At 45.5% G+C, this 22,106-nt stretch overlaps 1 long non-coding RNA gene across 1 annotated transcript; it reads left to right on the top strand.

Annotated features, from left to right (window-relative positions):
- Window positions 1–2,030: 2,030 nt before the first annotated feature.
- LOC119945270 lies at window positions 2,031–21,128 on the top strand. The gene is made up of 3 exons (XR_005456161.1): window positions 2,031–2,119; window positions 6,192–6,509; window positions 20,614–21,128. It is a non-coding gene; the product is annotated as an uncharacterized LOC119945270 (long non-coding RNA).
- The last annotated feature ends 978 nt before the right edge of the window (window positions 21,129–22,106 follow it).

Genomic DNA, 22,106 nt, shown 5'->3' with positions numbered 1-22,106 from the left:
ACTGGATCTTGACCTGATGATCTTGTAACTATTCCAGAGCTTAGTACAGAGCTTGGCAGAGTGTAAGTGCTTAACAAATGCCACAATTGCTGTTATTAGTATCATTCATTCATTCAATCGTATTTATTGAGCGCTTACTGTGTGCAGAGCACTGTACTAAGTGCTTGGGAAGTACAAGTTGTATCAGTAGTGAGACTATTGATGGAGTACCTATCGGGTGCAGAGACACTTGTGAATGGTCCAGAAATGGTGAAAGGGGAAATTCCTGACAATAAAGACCTTATAATCTAATGCAGTAAACAGAAACAGAGGAACAAACTTGAGTGAGGAGGAAGGAAAGATATATTCATTCATTCAATCGTATTTATTGAGCGCTTACCGTGTGCAGAGCACTGTACTAAGCGCTTGGAAAGTACAAGTCGGCAACATATAGAGACGGTTCCTACCCACAGGCTAGAAGGGGGAGACAGACAACAAAACAGAACATGTAGACAGGTGTCAAAACTGTCAGAATAAATAGAATTATAGCTATATACACATCATTAATAAAATGGAGTGGTAAATATGTACAAGTAAAATAAATAGAGTAATAAATCTGTACAAATATATACAAGTGCTGTGTGGAGGGGAAAGAGATAGGGCAGAGGTTAAGGCAAATCTAGCTGAGCCTTTGCCATAAACTGGAGCTGACCCTAAACTCCTCTGTCTTCTACAGCAGGGGCCTAATTTAAATAACAGACCCAAGGGACTGCAGAAATCCATAAATACGCGTGACAACTGATGGACTGGGATTCAGTCAGTCATCATCGGCACCCTCAGTTCAAATGTGTCACGTTTGCATGAGGGTCCTAGACAGAACGTTGTTAGGGAGTGGAGGAACGCTCATCTGATAACAGGTGTCTATGTGGTGGGGACAAGACGCTGCTGGGAGAAATGGACTTTTGCGTGGAGGCGATGTAGTTCAACCTGCGCGTAATCAGATCATGAGTTTTCTTTACTGTGGAGTTTATCAGCAATGCAATCTTTGTGTCACAGGAGAGCGGTGTATTTTCCGAGCATCTACAGTGCGCATCATACTGCATGAAGCATTTGGGAGAAGCAGCAAGACCTAGTAGTTAGAGCATGGGCCCAGGAATCAGAAGGTCATGGGTTCTAATCCTGGCTCTGGCACTTGTCTAATGTGTGACCTTGGGCAAGTCACTTAACTTCTCTCTGCCTTAGTTACCTCATCTGTAAAATGGGGATTGAGACCGTGAGCCCCATGTGGAGCAGGGACTGTGTCCAACCTGATTCAGGGCCTGGCACATAGTAAGTGCTTAACAAATTCCATTATTATTATTGTTGTTATTGGGAGAGCACACTAGGAGCTTGACTGGGAAGATAATAATATCATAATATTTGTATTTGTATAGTATTTGAGAAGCTATGTGGCTCACTGGAAAGAGCACGGGCTTGGGAGTCAGAGGTCATGGGTTCTAATCCCGACTCCACCACGTGTCAGCTGTGTGACTTTGGGCAAGTCACTTCACTTCTCTGTGCCTCATTTACCTCATCTGGAAAATGGGGATTAAGACTGTGAGCCCCACGTGGGACCACCCGATTACCTTGTATCCCCCCCAGCGCTTAGAACGGTGCTTGGCACATAGTAAGCGCTTAACAAATACTACCATTATTATTATTACTTCCAGAGAGTTTTGAAAGCGAGGAGGGAAGTGGTTTGAAACGCCAAGGAGGACAGGCGGTGGGCATTTTGCCAAGCCAGCAGGTGACTCTTGCAGCAGGTGGCAAGCAATTCATTGCCTAGACAATCCCAGGGCATCCCAGGTGCCCTTGAGAAGGAGTTGGTTTCTTGTGGGATTTGAGGACTGGGTTCCTAGTGTGCACCTGCTCCCTAAGCCCCACCCATGCCTTTGTAGTCGTGCCGACAGAATGCCACGCTTGGACGTGGTGATGCCTGAACAATCTGGGTTCCATTGTCATGTGGGCACATTGTACTCTGGCTGTACACGTGGACAGACATCTTCAACCATCTGGGAAACATGAGCGAAAGCAGGCTCAAACTGTTAACCTCTAGGAACCCGATCTTGGCCACAGGGAGCCTGCTACGTGTCCCATGAAGGTAACACGCCTCGAAACCTTCTCCTAGGAATGGATAAATGTCCTTGGTTCCCCCTTCCCATAGCTCTGTGCAAGTGCCGAGCACCTTCTGTAGTTTAGGGTATTTGTCTCCCATGCATAGTAGCAGATTGAAATAACTGGAGTCCCGACCTCTGTTCACTGTGGCAGGCGAAACCCGGGTGCCCACGTGGACTAAAGTGATGGAGACAGAAAACCGAGTTCTGTTTGGTGAACAGATTGGAAAAGCAAAATTCTTTGGCTTAATAAATATGACTTTCCCCTTAAAGGCAATCATTTTGTGATTAGGTGGCTTGACCTTTCTCCAATTTATACTCTGCTCTTTGCACCAGCAGACTCTTTGGATAAAGAAGGATGGATTTGCTGTTCTGCTTGGAGAACAGGCATTGTCAGCCTTTTGGTTACTGAAACAGCCGCAGACATCTCCTCTCTGTCAGATAAAAAACTGTGATTTCAGTTTTCTAAGGCTTAGAGTGGAACAGAGCCCAAATGAGTAATAGAGTTTGGGGAAAAAAAATCCATTCCTTTTCCAGAGGTTTCTCTCCGAAGAGTTGGATCTTTGAGAGTGACCTAAATGCCAAGCAGCACATTCAATGGCATAACCCGTGGCTTGGGCTTTATCAGAATCTGGTAAGATGTCTGCCCTGCTCTGGGAAGCAGAGGAAAAGCCAGTTTAATGGGCGATTCGGGCAGAAGATTCTGCCCTCAGTTCCTCAACCAAGAAGAAACTAACTTTCAGATTCATTTATCTGGATACTTGACTCTCCCTGCCACCCCTATTCCCACTCTCTCCAGTGGGATTCTGCTCCCTCCAAAATCCTACAGCTCCCTCCAACATTTTTCCGCTCCATATCTCTCCTCTCCTTTGTCTGAGATCTCCTTTGGTGATGCTGATGGTAAGCTGATGTTGATAGCAAAGGATGGACTAATCTAATCAGGGACCTGCCCCTCTCTCACTGCACTGCCATCTTCCATCCCACACCCGGCACACCCACAGCATAGCAGCCAGATGGATTTAAGGGAGGACCGTTCTCATCAAAAAGCACGTGGCCCAACCCGACACAATAGACCTACCTAAAAGGACTCTTAACCCCTCCCGTTATGTAGCAGTGACCAAGAATACAAGGGGACAGGGGACACAGTGATGTGTTGGACACCCACTGATGTCTTGGACATCGGATTGAAAGATGGAAAGAGGGGTCTGACTTCAGAAGGCTGAGAAGAAAGAGAGGGGAGAAATGGTGGCAGAGACTGCCTGATGGTGTGTTGTGGGAGCAGGCGAAGGATCACATTGAGATTTCCTGCTGAGAAGCTGTCCTCATCGGGGTGAGAGGAAATTTGAGGGGAAAGTTGAGTGTCTCTGTTTCTGTCAGGCCCCGTTTGGTAGGTGGAGGTATTTGAGGGCGAAGATGAGTGTCTCTGTCTCTACCAGGCCCCATTCTGGTAGGTGGAGTTGTCTGTGGCTGGGACCTTAGGGTATAAGTGGGCACCAAACAAGGCATTTTGTTGATGAAGCTGAGTGGGGGGCCAAAACCTTAGGTGAGAGGAACAAGGAGATGAACTCACTAAGCTCCAGGTGACAATATCTCGTCACAGAAGGGAGAGAGGGAGACTAAGACTGGTGGATGACTTGCAAACTGGCCGAGAATGAATATGAAGACAAAATCTTGTGACCCTGGCCTTCAGAGGATTGGAAGGGTAATGTGTTCTTAATTAATGGGGTGCCTTGATCGGTATCTCCCTCAGAAGAGGCACAAGTCTTTCTGGCACGTTTCAGACCTTGTTCCAGTGATCACTTCTTCAACTCCCACCGTGCAATTCACCTTGGGCAGGTCCAACCTCTCTCTGGGACTTCTGCTCCCCATGGTCTCTGCGCTGAATCTCTTCCAGTGCTTGGCGCCAATCAACCCCTGCTGCTTGGATTCTCCCTTCAAGAACCCTCTTTTTTTGTGTGTGTGGTAATTGTCAAGCACTTACTATGTCCCAGATGTTAGGGCAGATACAAGCTAATTGCGTTAGATACAGTCCATGTCCCATATGGGGCTCACAGTCTTGGTCCCCATTTTACAAATGAGGTAACTGAGGTACAGAGAAATGAAGTGACTTGCCCAAGGTCACACAGCAAATAAAGGAGCCAAGATTAGAACCCAGGTCCTCTGACTCTAGGCCACACTGCTTCTCGGGAACTTCTGGAAACACCACATCTGGCCCCCACCCAGACTCTTCCCAAGCAATTTTCTCTTAGGTAAGATTGAAACTTTTTAAAAAATCTTGTTTTGGGGTCTGCAAACATTTTAAATAACAAAAAGAGATGGAGATGAATCCATCTGCTCTAGGAGAATTAGATCTTTGGTTCATCCGGTGCCCAAACTGGTTAGGATCTAATGGGTGAGTTTTTGAGAAGAAAGTTTTTCTGGGGAAACCATCTGGAATCAGTGGTCTCCTCAGGCCTTGATCCCAGGCAGTAGGATTCGCTTCTGTGACCATGTCCCCAAATGACAGGGAACTGAGGGGCTCAAATTGTCCAGCTTTAAATAATAGTAAAAAGTATTATTTTTATTATTACAATTGTTACCTTTGTTAAGCACCACTAGGCCATGCTGCTTCCCTATTATTATTTTAGAAAAATATAAAATTATTGCAGCATTTGTTCAGCATTTACTATGTGACAAGCACTGGACTAAGTGCTGGGGTACATACAGGGTAATCAGGTTGGGCCCAGTCCCTGGCCCTCATGGGGCTCACAGTCCAAAGGGGAGGGAGAACAAGTGGGTATTTTCTCCCCATTTACAGATGGAGAAACTGATGCACTGAGAAATTATGTGACTTGTCCAAGGTCCCACAGCAGGCAAGTCACCTGTTAGGAAGCCAGGTTTCTTAACTCCCAGGCCTGTGCTCATTCCGCTAGTCTACCCTGCACTTCAGGTGGGACCTTCTAGTGTTAAGTGAAAAAGGACTAAGATGGTGCAGATGGCTCTAAAATCAGGGCTGTGAAAGGACATGGAGCCTAGGAAGGAGACCCTTCCTCCGGGATTATACCTGACAGTCTGGCTTTCAGGCTGGCCCATCCCCTGAACAGTATTTTGATTTTTGATGCCCACTTTCTCTCCACCTGGGCTCCTGCCACCAAGTTCCAAGGCTCAGAAGTGGCACCTATGTTCACAGAGATCTGGAAAGGAAGCCCAGAGGCTCTGGAGCTATTGGAGTTGGTCAGGGGCTCCCCAGAGAGATGCTAAGTTCGGACTGTCGTCATATGTTGTCATTATGTTACACTGCCTGTCCGGCAAGACACACATGACATCACAAGTGTCTGGGTTTCTGGTATTCACAAAGCCGTCAACGACCTCTTAAACCACCAAATCGGCCTTTCAGAGGAGAGTCTATCACTTCCCAACATCCCTTGCCTGTCCTCAGTCACCCTCATCCCCCATTCCAATCCTACCAGTCACCTTGGAAGCACAAAGGAGTAAAAACAAAAAATAAATGCCAATGGGTTGAGTCGCATTGAACGGAACTGACATATAAGTGGGCCTTTGCTGTTTGAAATGGATATGCTCCCTGAAATCCTATTAACACTGCCGACTGCCAATTAGTTCTCACTCACGTTCCACCCTAGCTTAAGGGTGATTTATTTCCTTGTATTTCAGCGGGGAAGAAATGTAAGCAAATCTTTGCTAAAGAATCCTAATTTGATTGTCTGTTACTAAGGGTTAAGGTCCACTGAACCATGCTCATTAAAAAAAACCCGCATAAACACAAAAGAGTTGGAGGCGCTGATAACACACCATTGTAGATAGCGCACAATAAAACTAAAGTTAAGGTCAGGTTGACCCATCATGGTAGAGAGTACACCATCTACTAGGCAAAAAAAGAAAACAAATTGTCGCATTTTATTCTATCGGAGGTTGTAAATGGAAAGGATACGTTGAGAGCTAGAATTAATAAAACACTAAAATAACTGGGAAGAAAGCATGGGTAATTAAAGATATACTATAATTCAGTACCAGCCTGAACAATGAATCTTCTCTTGCAGTAATGCTTCTTTTTAATTACAGAAATGACAGTCCTTTGATTTCGGGCCTTCTCCGTCAACTCCAGCAGATACAAAGCCAATTAAGAGGAGGCAAAACCTACAGCAACAATCCTAGCTTCCTACTTTCCGTTTCTTCGGTTTGTTCTCTGGAGAACAGAGAAGGGCAGCTGGAGCCTCTTCTAGGACGATCATTTCTGCGATCTGGGGCTTAGCGGCGTGGCGGTGGCAGTTGAAAGAGTCGACGGCGGCCTGGTGGGTCTTCAACCATGGCCAAAAGCCACCTGGGACTACGGGAGCTGGGGGCCTCTGCTCTCACATCAACGCGAAGGGAAAAGCGGAGGTTTGTTGCGACAAGTGGAAAGAGCGTATGCCTTGCGACAAGTGGAAAGAGCATACGGTGGGGTGGCTCATCCTGTGATGTCTTCCCTTTCAGGAAGGGATAGAGTCAGAGGGGTCAGATAAAGCCCCAGGGTAGATCTGGGCTGTCAGTGTCCACAGGGCTGAAGTGGCTTTTACTCACGGTGGCTCCTTCCCCTGCCCAGAGCTGGCTGACAATTCAATCGAACAATCAGTTGATTGCTATGTGCAGAGCAATGTACTAAGCAGTTGGGAGAGGACAATACAGCAGAATTAGCAGACATGTTCCCTGCCCATAGCAAGCAAACAGTCTAGTGGGGGTGGGGGTGGGGGTCAGTCAGTAATGCCTCTCTGGGGTTAGGATAGGCCAGGAATGAGGTCAGGAAACCCAAGCAGCTGCTCGGGTTCATTCATTTATTCAGTCGTATTTATTGAGCACTTACTGTGTGCAGAGCACTGTACTAAGCACTTGGGAAGTACAAGCAGGGAAGGTGGGATGCTGTTCAGAGAGAGAGAGGCCTGATCAATCAATCGGTGGTATTTATTGAGGGCTTACTATGTGCAGAGCACTGTACAAAGTGCTTGGGAAAACACAAAGCAACAGAGTTGATAGGCGTGATTCCTGTCCATCAGGAGCTTAATCTACAGGTTTTAAATGATGTGATAGCCCAGCAGGCAGCGGGCTTCAATCGGACAGGGGCTGTTCTCCGACAGCAGGGGCTTTTTGCGGTATAATAATAACTGTGGTATTTGTTAAATGCTTATTACATGCCAGGCACTCTTCTAAATGCTGCTGTAGATACAAGCTAATCAGGTCAGACACTGTCCGTGTCCCATGTGGGGCTCATAGTCTTAATCCCCATTTTACAGATGAGGTAACTGAGGCCCAGAGAAGTGAAGTCACTTGCCCAAGGTCACACAGCAGACAAGTGGCAGAGCTGGGACTAGAACCCAGGACCTTCTGATTCCCAGGTCCGTGCTGTAGCCACTAGGCCACGCTGCTTCTCTGAATGCTTTGCATGCCTGCTGGTCCATAGAGAAGCAGCGTGGCTCAGTGGAAAGAGCATGGGCTTTGGAGTCAGAGGTCATGGGTTCAAATCCCAGCTCCGCCAGTTGTCAGCTGTGTGACTTTGGGCAAGTCACTTCACTTCTCTGGCCCTCAGTTACTTCATCTGTAAAATGGGGATTAAGACTGTGAGCCCCCCGTGGGACAACCTGATCACCTTGTAACCTCCCCAGTGCTTAGAACAGTGCTTTGCACATAGTAAGCGCTTAATAAATGACATTATTATTATTATTATTATTATTATGTGCACGATGTGGGACAGATTGTCGGTCATACCTGACACTTCTCGACCAGGCTGGGACGCATGGATAGGATCAACCTATCAGTGGATTTTGTGAGCACTTACTGTTTACAGGGCACTGTATGCTCAGGAGAGAACGATAAAGTACTCTCTTTGATCCCTGCCCTCAACATCCTGCGATCTAGCAGTTTTTGTCCCTTTATACTGTCCTCAACTGTGGTCTTCATCTCCTGCATCATTCATTCCAGACCAGGTCCATTTCCAGAATTTTGCGGAAGTTCCACGTCCCGTAAAAAAAGCTTTGGGCCTAAGCCCCGAAATATAACTCTGCTTTTAAGTCTTCTCACTGAGACCCATCTTGTCAGTAGTTTCTTGCCAGACATTAATATTCCTTGAGGTTTTTTTTTTTAGAAGTTGTGGGAGCTGGGCCACTTTGGCAAGAAGGATTCTACTGGTTCGTGTGGGAGTGAAATCATATGTCCTAGGAACAGGTTAGATCCCTCAGTTCGAATGTGAGTGTGTGATACCCCCAGAGAAGCAGCGGGGCCTAGTGGAAAGAGCCAGGGCCTGGGAGTTGGAAGCCCTGGCTTTATAATCCTGGGCCCGCCCCTTTCCTGCTGTGTGGTCGTGGCCAAATCACTTAACTTCTCTGGGCCTTGGTTTCTCCATCTTTAAAATAGTATTTCAATACCTGTTCTCCCTCCAACTTGGACTGTAAGCATCACGTGGGAGAAGCGTGGCTTAGTGGAAAGAGCCTGGTCTTTGGAGTCAGAGGTCATGGGTTCAAATCCCGGCTCCGCCACTTGTCGGCTGTGTGGCTTTGAGCAAGCCACTTAACTTCTCTGTGCCTCAGTTCTCTCATCTGTAAAATGGGGATTAACACTGTGAGCCCCCCGTGGGACAACCTGATCACCTTGTAACCTCCCCGGCGCTAAGAACAGTGCTTTGCACATAGTAAGTGCTTAATAAATGCCATTATTATTATTATTATGTGGGACAGGGACTGTGCCTGACTTGATGATCTTGGATCTCCCCCAGAACTTTAGAACAATGCTTGGCACATAGTAAGGCTTAACAAAATATCATTATTAAAAAGTTAAATTAGAAGACAGGGGTTAGCCTTGCTCACTGCTTTGACCTGTTGGGCCAAATGGGGCACTGAATGTGGGTCAGCTGATTTTCTGTGAAACTACCCCTTTTCTCTGGCCTTGGGACTGAGGCTACAAATCCTCACTGAAACTCAAAATTCATGCTCTGATCATAGGCAGTAAAGTGGGGGTATGGGGGATTTGGGCCGGTTAAGGCAGAGGCTACTAGATGGACAAAACTCAATACAAATCAGTCAGTTGTCAATCAATCAGTACTATTTATTGAAAAGTCTACTGAGTGCTAGGTACCTCACAGAACACTTGGGAGAATACTCCAGAAGCAAAGTTATACATTCCCTGGTCTCGAAGATTTTACACTCTGTACTGTAGATTGTCTCTGTCTCTGGTCTGTACCTCCAGTCTATAAGGCGGAACAGTCAGTCAACAGAACTTCTTGACTTTTTGGGGAGCCACAGATTTTGGTGGGATGCTGAATATGCTGAATGGATGCTGGGTCCGATTAGAAAGGAAAAAGAAGACAGGGCACCCCCTTTGGAGAGTTCAAGCTATGTTGGGGAGATGAGACAAAGACACCCATGCCAATAAATGTAAAGCAAGTCACTGAAACATCAGAATGCAGCTTTTACAGAGCTGCAGTCTAAAGACCAAGGTGTGATCGCAGAGGTGATTTCAAACTACCGATCACGGATGAGAACCGATCTTAAAAGCTGCTCTCGCTAGTTCATTTATAGAGTCGTTCTCCCCGGGAGATGCTGTTATGGATGTCCATATAATTTTGGGGGCTGGAATGGATCCCAGTGAGGTCAACCAATCCATTCCCCTGCCTTCTGGCCAGTCCTCCTTAAGCATCCCCCTCTGGCAGGTGACAATCTTCTCACGCTATCCAGCGAGGCTCCTCACACTCCCGTTCGGTCGGATCATTCTGACCTTGATATATTTAATGTTCAGCTAGTTTAGGAACATGTCTCCTGGAGGGTTCTCTCAGAGGCGGTAGTGTCCTTTGTGAATCCTGCCTCCTTCCGGACATCTCACCAGCGCTGGTGTCAGGGACTTTATCTTTTACCAGAGAAGGATTGAATATTCAGTTGTGAGAGTTCGGGGGCAGTTCTGTGTAACGTTAATTAAAAAACATCAGGCACAAGGCCACCTCGCCCTACCACTTAGCAAGCTTAATTAAATTGGCAGCTCCCCAGGGGAAGCTGCCTCTGTTTGAGTTTGGATAGGTGGAGAAGAGAAAGTTTAGGAGACAGAATTTCGCCGGGTAATCTGTTGAATTTTCCAACTGGATGTGTGGCTATAACAGACATTTGGGGGCTGATTTATCACATTTCAGGTTATGGATTTCTGGGTCCTGTTAGCAAGTATTCCAGAAGCCAGAGTAACAGGTTCTAGAAATAAGTCAAATGAAATGAGCATAAAAATCAAGGAGAAAGGAAGTTCCATTTCTTCTCGGCCTGGGGATTGAGGCTCCTCTGTTCCATGGCGGGGTCAAAGACGTTTGTTTATGGGTCAGTGGAACATGGTCTTTTAGCTCCCTTGTTATTTTCTGAGAGCCCTCAGTCAGGGATGGCTTCAGGCATCAGGTCACACAGCATCAGTGGAAAATTTGTTCAGGTTCTCTAGGACATAATCATTTTACACTGCATGCCCCCAGTAGGGTGCCAAGATGGTGGGATTTAGACGTCCACTTGAACCCCTTATTGTAGTTTCTCTTGGGCTGGAGGACCCTTTGATCTCCCTTTTTGCTCCAAAGGCATCACATTCCCCTCCCAGGTTACTGTTCACACAGACAGTGCTTCTGGAGCAGGTCAGAGGCTTTCAATCTTTTCACTGCCCCCAAGACAATGCATCTCGAGGTGATTACCTCACCCGATCTCTGTTGGAAGCCGGCCTTGCCCACATGCTGTAAGACAGTAGGCAGAAGGGCTGAATGACAAAACCCAATGTAACATGAGACACTTAAACTCAACCTGGAAAAGTTACTCAGAGCATCACGTTCTCTCTTTTTCTCTACTTTTGCCCTTCCCTTTTCTCTCTCCTTCCCCATTCCTTTCCCCTTTGCTCCTCAACCCAATTCCTGGTCCAGGAAGCAGAGATGTCCCAACATTGTAGAGTGTATAAAGGTCGTATCTCTCATTCATCAGCCTTCCCTTTCCACAGGGCCTGGGACTTTAGCATGGCTACTGAATCCATGGGCCGGGAGGGGAGGGTATTCATTCATTCATTCATTCAATCATATTTATTGAGCACTTACTGTGTGCAGAGCACTGTACTAAGCATTTGGGAAGTACAAGTTGGCAACATATAGAGACGGTCCCTACCCAACAACGGGCTCAGAGTCTAGAAGGGGGAGACAGACAACAAAACATGTAGATGGGTGTCAAAGTCGTCAGAACAAATAGAATTAATATTCACAGTTTTGGGGGAAGGGTATAAGGCTTCAGAGCCCCGCCGCTGGCTAGTGGTTCTGGCTGAGCTCTTCCTTCATGAGAAGTTTTTAGGGTTTTTTTTCATAATGTTTGTTAAGCGTTATATGCTAAACACTGTTCTAAACACTGGGGTAGGTAAAAGTTCATTCAATCGTATTTATTGAGTGCTTACTGTGTGCAGAGCACTGTACTAAGCGCTTGGGAAGTACAAGTTGGCAACATATAGAGACGGTCCCTACCCAACAACGGGCTCACAGTCTAGAAGGGGGAGACAGACAACAAAACAAAACATGTGGTCAGGTGTCAAGTCATCAGAATAAATAGAAGAAAAGCTAGATGCACATCATTGACAAAATAAATAGAATAGTAAATACGTACAAGTAGAATAAATAGAGTAAAAAAAAAATCTGTAGAAACATATATACAGGTGCTGTGGGGAGGGGAAGGACATAAGCGGGGAGGAGAGGAAAAAGGGGGCTGAGTGTGGGAAGGCCTCCTGGAGGAGGTGAGCTCTCAGTAGGGCTTTGAAAGGAGGAAGAGAGCTAGCTTGGTGGATGTGCGGAGGGAGGGCATTCCAAGCCAAGGGGAGGACGTGGGCCGGGGTTTGACAGCGGGACAGGCATCAGACACAGTCCCCTGTCCCACATGGGGCTCACAGTCTAAGTAGGAGGGAGAACAGGTGTTTAATCCCCATTTTACAGTTTAGGAAACTGAGGCGCGGACAAGTTAAGTGACTTGCCGAAGGTTACACAGCAAGCAATTGGCAGTGCCGAGAATAGAACCCAGGTCCTTCTGGCTCCCAGGCTTGTTCCCTCTCCACTAGGCCAGAAGGTGACACGTACAGCGATTATAAATTTAGCCTGATGTGAGGATTTCCCATCACCTGACCCTTGGCGGTCATCGTTTGGTTTCTCCACAGGACACCCCATCAATCAATAAATCAATGGTATTTATGGAGTGCTTACTGTCAGCAGAGCATTGTACTAAGCGCTTGGGAGAGTACAATATAACAAAGTTGTAGAAACGTTCCCTGCCCACAGGAGCTTAGAATCTAGAGGGGGAGATAGATATTAAAATAAATTATGGATATGGACATAAAGGGCGGTGGGTCCAATTTTACGGTTGAGGCAGCTGTAGCCCGAGAGCTCAAGTGCAGCAACACAGCAGGGGTAAACGGGTTTTGAACTCAGAACTCGTCCCTTAGCCGCTTGCTCAGACTCCTTTCCTGTTGCTACATGCTAGGTTAATTTAAACATTTTCCCTTTCAATGAGGGATCTGATGAAGGACTATGTGTGGGGGGCCACGTTTTCACCGCGTGCCAAGTGGATGTGAAAAATATATCTCAGCTGTATGTCCTATTACGTGGTGTTCTTGGAACATCTCATGTGTCAATCTGTCTGTGCATGTGCAATCTGATAACTTACTACAATTAGCCAATGAAATATTTATATATGCTGCCACCGAGGCAGTCCATATGTGCCACAAGACTGTAATTTCCCAGTAGCATTTAGCATTACCGACTGTTTTGAGATCTCTTGCGACAGACCTTATGTCTCTTGCAATGCAGTCAGAGGCGGAATGATTTTACTTGGTGGGGAGAAGTTTTTTTAGAGCTGAAATGAGGTTCGGCTTTGGCGTGGCTGAAGTCCTCTGGTTCTCAGACACCCTTATCAAGTTCTCTATCTTTTTAAGTAGCTCGTGAATCCAGTTGCTCAAAACAGCAACTCCGACTGTGATCTGAGCAAGCGATTTGCTCTTTCGCCATTACTGGTCTATGTACACAATCTCCCTACATAAGACAGGCCAAAATAGGACCGAGTTGAAAGAGGCGACAATAGGGGAACCGTCTAACACCCGTAGACTGTAAGCCCCTTGCAGGAAGGGGTTCATGCCTAATTCCCAGTTGTATACTCTTTCCCAGTGCTTAGTCTGCTATGCACACAGTAAGTACTTAATAATAATAACAATAATGTTAGTATTTGTTAAGTGCTTACTATGTGCCAAGCAACTGTTCTAAGCCCTGGGGTAGATACAAGGTAATCAGGTTGTCCCACGTGGGGCTCACAGTCTTCATCCCCATTTTACAGATGAAGGAACTGAGGCCCAGAGAAGTTAAGTGACTTGCCCAAGGTCACACAGCTGACAAGTGGCGGAGCCGGAATTAGAACCCACGACCTCTGGCTCCCCAGCCCGGGCTTTTTCCACTGAGCCACGATAAGTACTATTACTTCTACACCAATGTAGGAATTATCTCAATGAGCTCTATAAGCCTCTGCTTCCTGCTCCCACTATTCGTAAATGATTTTGTCAGTCTCTCTGCTCCATTAGATGGAAAGATAAGAAGTAGCGTGGCTTAGTGGCTAGAGCACACAGGCCTGGGAGTTAGACGGTCATGGGTTCTAATGCCGGCCATTTGTCTGTTGTGTGACCTTGGGCAAGTCACTTCACTTCTCTGGGCCTCAGTTATCTCATCTGTAAAATGGGGATTGAGACTGTGAGCCCCCCATGGGACTGTGTCCAACCCGATTTGCTTGCGTCCACCCCTTTGCTTAGTACAGTGCCTGGAACATAGTAAGCGCTTAACAAATACCATAATAATAATAATAATAATAATAATAATAATAATAATAATAATAAGAATTATCTATTGAGTGCTTGCTTTGTGTTGAGCCGGACAATGACTATCATTTTTATAATTTTTTTAGGTGTTTAGTATACGTCAAGCACTGTTCTAAACACTGGGGTCAATACAAGTTTACCAGGTTGGACACAGTTCCTGCGTCACGGTGTCAGAGGGAAAACAGGCATTGAACCCTCATTTTACAGATGAGGAAACTGAGGCACAGAGATGTGAAATGACTTGTCCAAGGTCACACAACAAGCAATTGGCAGGTCCTTTGATTCCCAGCACTGTGCTCTTTCCCCTAGACCATGCTACTTCTCATTTTTTTTTTCTTTCTTTTTCTTATGGTATTTGTTCAGTGCTTACTTTGTGCCAGGCACTGTACTAAGTATGGGATAGATATGTTAATCAGGTTGGATATAGTTCATGTCCCACATAAGGCTCACAGTCTTAATCCCCATTTTATAGCACTTAGAACAGTGCTTTGCACATAATAAGTGCTTAACAAATACCATCATTATTGTAGATGAACTAAGGCACAGAGAAGTAAAGTGACTTACCTGAGCTCACAGAGCAGACAAGCGGTAGAACCAGGATTAGAACCCAGGTCCTTTTGACTCCCAGGTCTACGATCTACCCACTAGGCCACAGTGCTTCCTTGTTTTTGTGTCTTTCTTCTAGTCAATCAATCAATCATATTTATTAAGCTCTTACTGTGTGCAGAGCACTGTATTAAGCTCTTGGGAGACTAAAATATAACAGAGTTGATAGACACATTCCCTGCCCACAGTAAGTTCATAGTCTATTGCACTCCCTCAAGAGCTTAGTAATAATAATAATAATAATGATGGCATTTGTTAAGCGCTTACTATGTGCAAAGCACTGTACTAAGCGCTGGGGAGGATATAAGGTGATCAGGTTGTCCCACGTGGGGCTCACAATCTTAATCCCCATTTTACAGATGAGGTAACAGAGGCTCAGAGAAGTTAAGTGACTTGCCCAAGGTTACACAGCAGACTTGTGGCGGAGCAGGAATTCGAACCCATGACCTCTGACTCCAAAGCCCGGGCTACAGCACTTCACTCTCAGGAGGCGTTCAGTAAATACCGTGATGATGGTGGGTGGAAGTGGAAGGTCTATTGAACTCCCTCAAGAGCTTAGTACAGCACTTCACTCTCAGGAGGCGTTCAGTAAATACCGTGATGATGGTGGATGGAAGCGGAAGTTCACCTCCACCTCTTCTCTCTCGTCCAGCTGAGAAGTATTGGACCGAAAGGGGCTCCTCTAAAGTCAAAACTATCTAAAAGCTGCTCCACTTCCACCGAAAAAAGCACTTGGAAGGGATATGGACTTTGCTGGTGTGGAAGTGGACGGAATTCCACCTAACCTTTGTTTACTAGAGAAGCTTTCCCAATTAAATCTGAACCTTTGAGAGAGAAAGAGAGTGAGAACAAGAGAGAGAGAGCGAGAGAGAGAGACTGAAGGTTGATTGACACAGTCTCTTGAGCTTTGATCTAATGTTATTAAACTGGCTCTGTAGAACTAATGATCGAGCCGTTCCAAATTGCAGAAATATGATAAGCAGATATGAGCCCAGATTATTAGACCGATATAAATAAGGATCTCTCTAACAAAATGCAGCTAATGTCAAGTCGCAAAGCATATTGAATGCATTAATTTATGACCCCCATGTTTTTGTAATACAAACCTTTTTAATAATGCAAAATCTCTTGAAACGTATGATGCCGCAGCTCTTAAGAACAACCTTGAGGAGAAGGTACTTTACAATGATGTATGCAGTGTTGGAGTTGGAAGCAGGGAAGAATGCATTATTTCCTGCCTTTTTAAATCATAATAGATTTGTGGTAGACTGGTTTAAGTGGCGGCCCCTGTCCTGAACGGTTCACTTCAGTACTGCGCATGGACCAGGAGCAGAGATGACTTGAGCACTTAACTTTCTCAAGGACACAGATCCTCCGCCGAGTGGAGGAAAACAAATGGTTGTTTCACTGGGCCACTGCCACTCTACCAGGTGGGGAAATGTTGGCAGCAGGGAGAGAAGTTATGGGGAGAATCATCCTTGGGCCAAACTCTCAGTGCCCAAATGCCCACTGTATAGAATAACAGTGCCCAGACAGGAGGCCTGGTCCCTGTTATTTGAGCAATGCTTTAAGCAAATATGGTGTATTTTGCAAGAAACCACTTAATTTGCCTTTCCCGGCCAAATCTCTCTGCTGATTCTGATGGCCTCAATTTTTTTTTTTGCTACCATGACAGATCAAATTTAATTGAAAAGTTGCTAGTTTAGGACTGTCAATGCAAATGTGAATGTTGAAATAAAGGCTTAGCACTGTGATTGCCCTCTCCATCCATTTCCTCTTTTAATCTAGTTAGAAATGCCCTCTTTATCCTGGACTCCACTTATTTGGAAATTAATATAATTCGTTCGGAAAGCAGCAGCAGAAATTGCAGAGCTAAGAGCCCACTCCGTGACCTAGGGAAGCTTCATTTTAGGGTGGAGAGACTGACAGGAATGTGGCTACTTGGGGGCAGGCTTCTAGTGGATCACTCGTGTCACCAGGATTTTCTAAAGGCACGTTTTTGGATGAAGGTGTATGCAGGGAATCCTGTGCTTGGGAAGTTTTTAGAACCAGAGTACTGGAAAGACCTCTGAGAAGTCATCTGATCCAGGCCCCTGTCTCCAGATGAGTAGAATTAGGATGATAATCAGTCCCCATCCTATCAAGGCTCTCCATCACCTCACCCTCTCCTACCTCACCTCCCTTCTCTCCTTCTCCAGCCCAGCCTGCACGCTCCGCTCCTCTGCCTCTAACCCCCTCACTGGGCCTTGTTCTTGCCTGTCCCGCCATCGACCCTTGGCCCAAGTCCTTCCCCTGGCCTGGAATGCCCTCCCTCCACACAACCGCCAAGCTAGCTCTCTTCCTCCCTTCATAGCCCTACTGAGAGCTCACCTCCTCCAGGAGGCCTTCCCAGACTGAGCCCCCTTTTTCCTCTCCTCCTCCCCATCCCCCCTGCCTTACCTCCTTCCCCTCCCCAAAGCACCTGTATGCGTTTGTACAGATTTATTTCTCTATTTATTTAACTTGTACATATTTACTATTCTATTTATTTTGTTAATGATGTGCATATAGCTATAATTCTATTTGTTCTGATGATTTTTGACACCTGTCTACATGTTTTGTTTTGTTGTCTGTCTCCCCATTCTAGACTGTGAGCCCATTGTTGGGTAGGGACCGTCTTTATATGTTGCCGACTTATACTTCCCAAGCGCTTAGTACAGTGCTCTGCACACGGTAAGTGCTCAATAAATGATTGAATGAATGACTGACGGATTCAGAATGAAGTACTTAAACAATATGGAGTTAGAATGAAATTGAACTGTGAACAGCTATTTATATTAAAAAGGCAAAGAAATAGATTGTCCTCATCTTCCCTTGGTAGCACCGAAACTGTGGGAATTTACCCTTCTTGAGTCAAATCCTGGTGATGAACTCTAGAGCCTTGCACAGATTCATTCATTCAATCCTATTTATTGAGCATTTACTGTGTGCAGAGTACTGTACTTAGTGCTTGAAAAGTACAATTCAGCAATAAAGAGAGACAATCCCTGCACACAACAGGCCTATAGTCTAGAAGGGGGCAGACAGATATCGAAACAAGTTAACAGGCATCAATAGCATCAATATAAATAATAGAATTATAGATATATACACATCAAAAAAACTAAACAGGCATTAATGTAAATAAATAGAGTTATAGATATATACATACATACACAAGTGCTATGAGATGGGGAGGGAGAGGGAGTAGAGCAAAGGCCTGGCTAATCTTGGGTCTCTTGGATTTTTTTATGGCATTTATTAAGCACTTACTATGTGCAAAGCACTGTTCTAAGCACTGGGGAGGTTACAAGGTGATCAGATTGTCCCATGTGGGGCTCACAGTCTTCATCCCCATCTTACAGATGAGGGAACTGAGGCTCAGAGAAGTTAAGTGACTTGCCCAAAGTCACACAGCTGACAAGTGGCAGAGCTGGAATTTGAACACATGACCTCTGACTCCAAAGCCTGGGCTCTTTCCACTGAGCCATGCTGCTTCTCTGGCTCTGACTCTTGACTCTGGCTAATCTATCCCAGTGACAGTGGGCTGGATTAGGGTGAGTCCAGCCAACTGTAGGCCCCCTGCGCGTTTGTCCTCTCCTCCTGTTTTGGAGAGTTTTGGAATGGAGGAGGGAGGGCACAGGTGAATCCTAGTGGACCAAAAGATCTAATGCTCCTTTCATGTTGCCTCACTTACTGCGAAGGGGTAACTACAGGCCTTGGGAGGTTGGGCCTAGTATTGATTATTCAACTATAGGAATCATAAGAGCCTTATGATTCATACATATTTATTACATATTACATCATACATACATACATTACATCATACATATCCATACATATTTATTACTCTATTTATTTATTTATTTATTTATTTTACTTGTACATTTCTATCCTATTTATTTTATTTTGTTGGTATGTTTGGTTCTGTTCTCCGTCTCCCCCTTTTAGACTGTGAGCCCACTGTTGGGTAGGGACTGTCTCTATGTGTTGCCAATTTGTACTTCTCAAGCGCTTAGTACAGTGCTCTGCACATAGTAAGCGCTCAATAAATACGATTGATTGATAAGAGTCGCCAAGACTACAATTCCCAGCAGCATTCCCTGAAGACAAGAGCCTGGACCTCCCTTCACTTGAGTTGGGTGGGGCTGGGGCCAGGTCAAGCCAGGCCAGGCCTGTCTGGGTTTTAGATTTCCAGTTCACAGAAGTCTGTAGTGTGCTATGAAGTTCCTTTAATGCCTCCAGTCTGTTGGTTGACAGGCCCTCAGGAACGGGTGAGTGTCTGTCTTATTTTTTTATTTAAAATCTCCAGAAATTGAGGCTCCCCAAAGTCTCGGTCATGACTTTTGAAGGACAACTTTTGAGCCCTTTATTTCCCCACCCAAGCAAACTGGTTCCAATCAGTCAATCAATCATCTTTATTAAGCATTTCCTGTATGTGGAACACTATCGTAAGCACCCAAGAGAGAACAGTACAACAGAGTTGGCAGGCATGTTTCTGACCCACAAGCAGCTTACAGATAAGGCTGGGAGGCAGACATTCAAATAAATCCAAATGGAAAGGTACATCAGTGCTGTAGGGCTGTGGTAAGAATGAATATTCAAGTGCTTAAAGGCCACAGACCAAAGCCTCTGAAGAAGGAAGGGCTAAGACAGAGAAGTATTATTTTGTTAATGATGTGCATCTAGCTTTACTTCTATTTATTCTGATGACTTGACACCTGTCCACATGTTTTGTTTCGTTGTCTGTCTCCCCCCTCTAGACTGTGAGCCCATTGTTGGGTAGAGACCGTCTCTATTTGTTGATGACTTGTACTTCCCAAGCGTTTAGTACAGTGCTCTGCACACACATACAATTGAATGAATGAATGAATGAAAGTAAGGTTTGGAAGATGGGGGCAGATGTGGTTTCTCACATATGAAGGGGGAGGGAGTTCCAAGTCAGAAGAATTTACTGAGTGCCTAATGGGTGCAAAGCATTGTACTAAGCACTTGGCAAAGTTCAACAATAGCAAGACACATCTTCCCTTTCCTTGAGGAGCTTACACTCTAAAGGAGGAAACAGACAGATAAAAATTGCTTATGGTAGTGGGAACTGGAGGAAAACAGAATATAAAAGTGAAAAGTTCAAATGTCAGGGTGATAGAACTGAATAAATAAGTACGTACATGCTGTGGATGGGAATAAAATACATCCAGTACTAAAGGGGGTTGTTGGATTGACATGACCTGAGGTGCTGTGAATCGACTGATGAAGACTTCCTGCAGATAATAATAATAATAATGATGGCATTTATTAAGTGCTTACTGTGTGCAAAGCACTGTTCTAAGAACTGGGGAGGTAACAAGGTGATCAGGTTGTCCCACGGCGGGCTCACAGTCTTAATCCCCATTTTACAGATGAGGTAACTGAGGCCCAGAGAAGTGAAGTGACTTGCCCAAAGTCACACAGCTGACAACTGGTGGAGCTGGGATTTGAACCCATGACCTCTGACTCCAAAGCCCGGGCTCTTTCTACTGAGCCATGCTGCTTCTCATGAAGCAGATGGTGGGATTTCAGGAGGGCTTCGATGATAGGGAGAGCTGAGTTCGAGAGGGTGTAGGGAGGAGGGAGTTCCAGGCTGAGGAACAACACGAACAAGGGTGAGAGGTGAGAGAGACTCCAGTCCTGGAATTAGGACAAATTGGGAGAGATTAACACGAAGAAGTAATTTCTGTGTTCTCCTTAGTAGAAGCAGATATCGGGGGCTTCCGACCAATCACCCCACCTTCATATCCCTCTCCCGTGGCGGCTCTCAATCAGCATTTCTCCCAGCCCTCTCTGCTCTCCTCCACCAACCACTCACTCTTCCTTCCATCTGACTTTCTTTCTCAGCTCCTTACAACATCCCTGAGTAAACTCCTTCAGTTTGGATTAGCGCTCGGGGAATTTACGCTCTAAGTGTACTACATGATGAAGATTAAAAAGTCTCTTAACAAGGTTTCTTTTTCACTTCTAGGCTCCAACTCTAGCCCCAGGGGATACTCAAAGGCCACACATCCATCTTTGGATGGGACTGGAGATGGAAATGGACATTATCCTCAGAAAGACCACCCATTCCTCGGTGCTCCCCCGGGGTTTGAGGCCCAGGCTGATGTCCAGGAAGAAAGAGAAAAAACTTCAGACGATCCACATCAATGGCTCTGGGCGATGAAGACAAATCGATGGCGGGCAGGTGCACACGGCACATTAAATAGCTGTTTGGCTGCCACCTATTAGCAATGGCGATGTAAGCACAATTATTGGTCAAGGACAGATTATTGTAAAACAGCTAACAAACAGGAAACGCTAACTTCCCTCACACAGGGCCGTGTAAAACCAATATTGGGTCTACGTACTGTGTACATGTATTTTCTATGAAGCCAATTAACCTCTTTATTGGAAAACAAGAGCTTCGTTATTGTTGAGAGAGGCAGCTAATCCTTCACAGTAGATAACTTTCAGTGAGCACGAGTCGAATGAGTTGTGTTTACTTCAGCCATGTTCCTATGCAATTAAAAGAAAGATTAATTGTTTAATTTCCTAAACTCTGGTACTTCTGGAGGTGAAGGTGGGAAGACCACTGTGGGAGCCATTTTCTTCAACGTTTACCTCCCATCCCTGTCAATCAATTTCTGCAGGTGCAGTGTTGTAATAAGACCTGAGAGAGAATACCACAGAAGCGAGAGACACATTCTCTGCCCTTGAGGAGCTTTTAATCTAGCCTCCAATGTCCGCCTTGACTACTAGTTGGAGACCCACACAAAGTCCAATTGGTAACAAAGTGGAAAAGTGACCTGTGAAAGTTGTGAACTTCAAGTTCGATTCTTTAAACCGTTCGTACCCTACAAACCCAGGCTTTTTTGGGGTTGTTCGAGATGACTAATGTCGATGATGAGGGAAAATGAGGAAATGACCATAAACCATTTTGCCAAATCATAAGGGCTACGGGGGCGCTCAATAATAATGACACAAACTCACCGGACTCAAGTAATTCCACCTCATTATGTGAAAAGAAATACCCAAAGAGAAAGCAAAGTCATTTGCAAAGTCATTTGTCTTGGTGGGACTTATTAGGGAGGGAGCTCAAACCAAGGAAATAATCGATGTCCTGCCTGAATTGAAAAAGATAACTCAGAAGTCTTTCAGGGTGTTCTCCAGGCATGATCCGAGCCTGAAAACCTGAGGTCTTGGGAAAGGGATCTCTGTTAGTCCCTGATTTATTTGCTGTTCTCTAGGAACTGGAGGGAATTTTTCCTTGCCATATCCTTTCTGTAGAGTCTGGGGTGGAAAAGGGGTTTACCAGCTTCTGACCAGTGGCTTTGCTGAGAAGAGACTGTTTCTCCAGGGACTCCTGGGTCTCTTGGTGGTTCCTATCTCTTCCATCCCGGAATCTCTGCCATCTGAGCCGAGGAAGCGTGTGATGGTAGAAGAGACAGAAAAGCAGAAGAGTGTCACTAAAATCACTCAGAG

Source organism: Tachyglossus aculeatus, chromosome 24 (assembly GCF_015852505.1).
Source record: "Tachyglossus aculeatus isolate mTacAcu1 chromosome 24, mTacAcu1.pri, whole genome shotgun sequence".
In the NCBI taxonomy this organism is placed as follows: domain Eukaryota; kingdom Metazoa; phylum Chordata; class Mammalia; order Monotremata; family Tachyglossidae; genus Tachyglossus; species Tachyglossus aculeatus.
This window is presented reverse-complemented; position numbering and strand designations above follow the sequence as displayed.